Here is a 6,240-nt window from a genome sequence, read left to right as displayed (position 1 = left end):
ACTAGTGTCCCAACAATAAAATTTGAGCTTTGATCAGAATAAATTTGTCTTAGCTCCGTTTCTTCTTTCGCCCCGTCTAGATTCCTCTCTTACAGCTCGAGTGGCCTTCTCAGTCAAACCGTTCACGTTGCGAGCTGCTGGCGGCCACAACATTTTGGCGCCTGAACAGGGACCTGAAGAATGGCAGAGAGATGCTAAGAGGAACGCTGCATTGGAGCTCCACAGGAAAGGATCTTCGTATCGGACATCGAAACAACGGACAGGTACACATGCTAGCGCTAGCTTAAAATTTCAGTTTTGTAAAGTGTTGCTGAAGATGCGGTAGGATACGAATTAAGCTTGAATCAGTGCTAACCCAACGCTGGTTCTGCTTGGGTCAGCAGCGTGTTAATCGGAACTAGAAACGAAAACAGGCAGGTTAGCCGCAGCTTTTTAGGAAGCTGCTTAGGTGGAAGAAAAAAGGGTTTAAAGTCATGGATCAGGCGGTTGCCCATAGTTTTCAGGAGTTGTTTCAGGCCAGAGGAGTAAGGCTTAAAGTACAATTAGTAAAAAATTTTTTAGGTAAGATAGATAGCTGTTGCCCATGGTTCAAGGAAGAAGAAACACTAGATTGTGAAACCTGGGAGAAAGTTGGTGAGGCCTTAAAAATCACTCAGGCAGATAATTTTACCCTAGGCCTCTGGGCGCTCGTAAATGATGCAATAAAAGATGCCACTTCCCCAGGGCTAAGTTGCCCCCAGGCAGAGCTTGTGGTATCTCAGGAGGAGTGCCTGTCAGAGAGGGCCTCCTCAGAAAAAGATCTTCTTAACTCAAAAACTGATAAATGTGGAAACTCGGATGAAAAACTGATTTTTAACAAAAATCACTCAAATAGAGGAGCTGCCCATTACCTTAATGAGAATTGGTCCTCTTGTGAATCTCCCGCTCCACCTGTAGTCCCCACTTCGGGGGGTGCCACTCATAGAGACACACGACTAAGCGAGTTAGAGTTTGAGATTAAGCTTCAGAGGCTGACTAATGAGCTTCGGGAACTAAAAAAGATGTCAAAAGCGGAGAAGAGTAACTCTTCTGTAGTTCACCAGGTGCCGCTAGAAAAGGTTGTGAGTCAGGCTCGTAGGAAAGGACAAAATATGTCTAATACGCTAGCCTTTCCTGTGGTCAAGGTAGTTGATTAGCAAGATACTAGGGGCAGACATTACCAGACCTTAGATTTCAAGTTGATAAAAGAGTTAAAGGCGGCTGTTGTGCAATATGGCCCTTAAGCCCCATTCACTCAAGCATTACTGGACACAGTTGTAGAGTCACACTTAACCCCTTTAGATTGGAAGACTCTTTCTAAGGCTACCCTGTCAGGAGGAGATTTTTTGCTTTGGGATTCTGAATGGCGAGATGCCAGTAAGAAAACTGCTGCTTCTAACGCCCAGGCTGGTAATTCAGACTGGGATAGCAACATGCTTTTAAGAGAGGGCCCTTATGAGAGACAGACAAATCAGATTGATTTTCCCGTTGCAGTGTACGCGCAAATTGCGACGGCCGCACGCCGTGCTTGGGGAAGGTTGCCAGTCAAAGGAGAGATTGGTGGAAGTTTAGCTAGCATTCGGCAGAGTTCTGATGAACCATATCAGGATTTTGTGGACAGGCTATTGATTTCAGCTAGTAGAATCCTTGGGAATCCGGACACGGGAAGTCCTTTCGTTATGCAATTGGCTTATGAAAATACTAATGCAATTTGCCGAGCTGCAATTCAACCACATAAGAGAACGACAAATTTGGCGGGATATGTCTGCCTTTGTGCAGACATCAGGCCTCCCACCTTGCCTTCACCTTATTTGTCCTAAATTTCTTACACACCGATATCAAGGGCCAGTCTGCAGCGGATCGCCACTGGCATCCAGTTATTTCTAATTCTTATGCATTGGTAAAATGGAAGGACCCCCTAACTAATAAATGGAAGGGTCCAGATCCAGTTCTAATTTGGGGTAGGGGCTCAGTTTGTGTTTTTTCACGAGATGAAGATGGAGTGCGGTGGCTGCCAGAGAGATTAATTCGTCAGATGAACACAGATTCTGACTCTTCTGGTAAGTATCATTCTAAAGACTAAAATTCCTTTTGTGCTTAAAATTCAGCTGAGAGCAACAGCTCTCAAAGCTGTTCTCCAGCTACTCTCTGAGCCAGCTCCCGACAGGAGGCCGGAGACTAGCCTCAGCCTTACAATTTACATTTGAATAAAGTACCTAGACTTCCCCGAAAGAAGTTCTGCTTTCCTACTTTCTCACTGTCTTTCAAGATTTTGTCTTTCAAGCAGGTAAATCAACATTCTCGAGGCGGACCAGCGGATGTGCATCCCCGCCCCCCCTAGAACACGCAGGTGGCAGCTGTTATCCCCAGTCTCAGGACATTTCCAGCACGTGGTTTTCAGTCTGAGTTAAAAATTTAGGTTTACCTAGAGGGCTAGAAGAGTAGATATTTCTATATTAATAAAGATTGGTTTTTATTTTAATAGACAGGCTTAGCCCCTTAGCTGACCTCTGGCTTTTCACCCTTGCTGTTACTGCAAGGTGTCCTTAGCTCAATAGGCTGTGAAAAAAACAGGGATGAGGAAAAACGACTTCCAGCTCCTATTTTAGCCACAAATCGTGGTGTTACTAACGACATAATTCTTGCTTAGGCTTTGCTAATTCTGAGGTTAATAATTCTCCTTTAGGAGCTGCACAGCACTCAGAACTGTGCATACTGGTTTGTGATTGTACAAATTCAGTATAGACATCGCTTGGTGCAGAGGTACTACAAGGGAAGGTCCGGCTTGACCATTTCTGAGTTTCCTGTGAGATAAACCCGGTTTAAAAGAGGTTGGTATCGTATTTTGGTTAAAAATAAAAAATATTTTCCGGCTCTACCTCGCCTCCCCAAAAGGTACCGAGAGCCACATGTGTGGGTTTTACCAGTACCCACGGGAGAAATCGGGTCCATGTCCACCCAAGCCAAGGTTAAAAGCCCACTCATCTACGGATGAGAAAATCATTTGATCACCTCAGTTAAGCGTTGCCTTATTTAACTTAATTAATAGGGGAGAGAGAGATTGGAGACGTACTATTAAAAGGGCAAGCCCTTCACTCCCTCCCACCCAAATAAAAAAGCCAATTGGCCTTGTACTAGAAGAGCCGGTCGAACTCCTTCTCCCTGTTTCCCACCTATCATCCAAAAATGCGGAAGAATATCAACTTAGTGTTATTTTCACATTGTTCAGTCAAACTTAGCCAGAGTTCCAACGCCCTACTTAAAATTCAACTAAAAAGTTACCTACCAAGTACTAATTAGCATTATAAAGTCAGAGTCTACAGCTCCAGGCCTTTCAGTTAGTTGTTTACTAGAAAGGACAGTCTTAAGCCAGATACAGTTTACCATAAGAAAAGTTAAAGAATCCCAGTGAAGCAAGTTTTTTCTTTAGCCCTAGATTCCAGGCAGAACTATTGAACATAGATAATTTCCCCCCCCTCAGGCCAGCTTTTTTTTTTTTTTTAAATTTTGTTAATAAAAGGGAGGAGATGTAGTCTCCCCTCCCCCAGCCTGAAACCTGCTTGCTCAGGGTGGAGCTTCCTGCTCATTTGTTCTGCCACGCCCACTGCTGGAACCTGAGGAGCCACACACGTGCACCTTTCTACTGGACCCGAGATTATTCGGCGGGAATCGGGTCCCCTCCCCCTTCCTTCATAACTAGTGTCCCAACAATAAAATTTGAGCTTTGATCAGAATAAATTTGTCTTAGCTCCGTTTCTTCTTTCGCCCCGTCTAGATTCCTCTCTTACAGCTCGAGTGGCCTTCTCAGTCAAACCGTTCACGTTGCGAGCTGCTGGCGGCCACAACAAGCTCTACTGTGCTGCCCAGGTGAGGTACAGGGCCTGCTTCCCTGAGTGCTGCAGCAGGTGAGAGGTAGGACCAGCTCTCCCAGTCTGATGACCTTAGGGCCAGCTCTCCTGCCAGCTGTAGTTGGCAAGCTGTAGTTGCCAGCTGTAGTTGCCAGCTGTAGTTGGCAAGGGGCTGGAGGAGCATCTCACCCCCACCCATATCACTGCATCCAGACAAATGGTGGGGCTAGTTCTCCCATGCTCACACCCTGGGGGCTAGCTCACCTGAGCCCATATTACCAGAGTCAGCTTTACTGTGTTTTCCAAGGAGATGCAGGGCCTGCTCTCCTATGTCCTGCAGCTGGTGGGAGGCAGGGCCAATTCTTCTGTTCTCATGACCACAGGACCAGGTCTCCCACCTACCAAGGTGGTGAGGGGAAGGGGGAATGACGGCATCTCTCCATCATGCATGCCACCACATGGGAGATGAGTGGTAGAGCCAGCTTTTTCATGTTCGTGGGTGGTTCATCTATAACTTCTGCAATCTCCTGAGTCCTGAAGCTGGCTAGGTGCGGTGATCAGCTCTATTGCTTCTCTTAGTGGCACCAGGGATCTCTGAATACCTGGGGTCATCTTAGGAGTGTTATACCTTGCTCATGCCTTGTGGCATATATCACAGGTCATCTCAGCATGGTCTGCCCTCCCAGGACTGAGCAGCAATGGACATCTCAGGCTAGCTTAGTTCCCTGTCAGGGCTCCATGGTTCCTCAACTGACCTGCTGAAGTGGCCCCTTGAGAGGATGTCTGTCTTGGGCTCACTCCTGCCCAGGGCCTGTGGTCCCAAGTATGGTTCTTCTAGTCTCTGGCTTCTCCAAGCTTGGAAGCTCATCCAGTCCTACTTAGTGCTAGACTGGTGGTCACTGCAAGCTAGTCCCTCATCCTGGACCCTCTGGTGGTAGTCTCAGGCTTGCTTTGTTTTCAGTGAATGTTAGGCCATTAATTTTCAGATGTTCATAGGTCAGAGCACTGAGTATAGTCATAGCCTTTCTCCTCTCTGCCACCTACTGATGCACATGTGACACAGCAGCCACACCTGCAATGCATCCAGGGGCAGGAAAGAAATCATCTTTACAGGAGACTTGCTGTTTAGGGATTAACTACTTGCAATATAAATTATATTTATCTTATAAATTATCACACCTTGTTGAGAGCTGATTCTGAGAACAAGAAGGCATGTTTCTTTTAAGTGTCCTACAAGAGTTCCAGTTCTGGGGCAGGCTGGACTCTTGACCCCATAACAGTGAAAAAAAGAGAACAATAAACTGTTAAAGGGAGTAAAATGGAATGGCCTTCAGGCTAGCTAATGGTAAATCATTTCCAACTGAGGTTGTTATGGGTCATAAAAATGCCACCTTGGGATCGAGAATACAAAAACACATCCATGGACAGAACATTCTAATCTCTCAGGATATATCTCAGTCAGGAACCCCAGCTGGGTTTTTCTGGGTATTTCTGCTGCAGGTTGTAAATACCTGCCTCGACGATGTTACTTTTGTTTCCTCTCTAATTTAGGTACTTCAAGAACTTCTGGATGTGGTAAGTACCACTTTAATGATGTTCCCGATCAATCTGCTGTTTCTTTTTTTTTTTTTTTTTTCCATTTTTTATTAGGTATTTAACTCATTTACATTTCCAATGCTATACCAAAAGTCCCCCATATCCACCCACCCCCACTCCCCTGCCCACCCACTCCCCCTTTTTGGCCCTGGTATTCCCCTGTACTGGGGCATATAAAGTTTGCAAGTCCAATGGGCCTCTCTTTCCAGTGATGGCCGACTAGGCCATCTTTTGATATATATGCAGCTAGAGTCAAGAGCTCCGGGGTACTGGTTAGCTCATAATGTTGTTCCACCTATAGGGTTGCAGATCCCTTAAGCTCCCTGGCTACTTTCTCTAGCTCCTCCATTGGGAGCCCTATGATCCATCCATTAGCTGACTGTGAGCATCCACTTCTGTGTTTGCTGGGCCCCGGCATAGTCTCACAAGAGACAGCTACATCTGCGTCCTTTCAATAAAATCTTGCTAGTGTATGCAATGGTGTCAGCGTTTGGATGCTGATTATGGGGTGGATCCCTGGCTATGGCAGTCTCTACATGGTCCATCCTTTCATCTCAGCTCCAAACTCCGTCTCTGTAACTCCTTCCATGGGTGTTTTGTTCCCAAATCTAAGGAGGGGCATAGTGTCCACACTTCAGTCTTCATTCTCCTTGAGTTTCATGTGTTTAGCAAATTATATCTTATATCTTGGGTATCCTAGGTTTGGGGCTAATATCCACTTATCAGTGAATACATATTGTGTGAGTTTCTTTGTGAATGTGTTACCTCACTCAGGATG

The 6,240-nt window shown here is 45.8% G+C and overlaps 1 non-coding gene across 1 annotated transcript; it reads right to left on the bottom strand.

Moving 5' to 3' along the window:
* Positions 1–4,829: 4,829 nt before the first annotated feature.
* Positions 4,830–4,960, bottom strand: Gm24066. Its single transcript, XR_003950346.1, has one exon. It is a non-coding gene; the product is annotated as a small nucleolar RNA SNORA17 (small nucleolar RNA).
* Between the last annotated feature and the right edge of the window lie 1,280 nt (positions 4,961–6,240).

This window comes from Mus musculus, chromosome 12 (assembly GCF_000001635.26).
Source record: "Mus musculus strain C57BL/6J chromosome 12, GRCm38.p6 C57BL/6J".
NCBI classification, from domain to species: domain Eukaryota; kingdom Metazoa; phylum Chordata; class Mammalia; order Rodentia; family Muridae; genus Mus; species Mus musculus.
The sequence above is the reverse complement of the archived record's forward strand: the minus strand, read 5'-3'. Positions and strand labels throughout refer to the sequence as shown.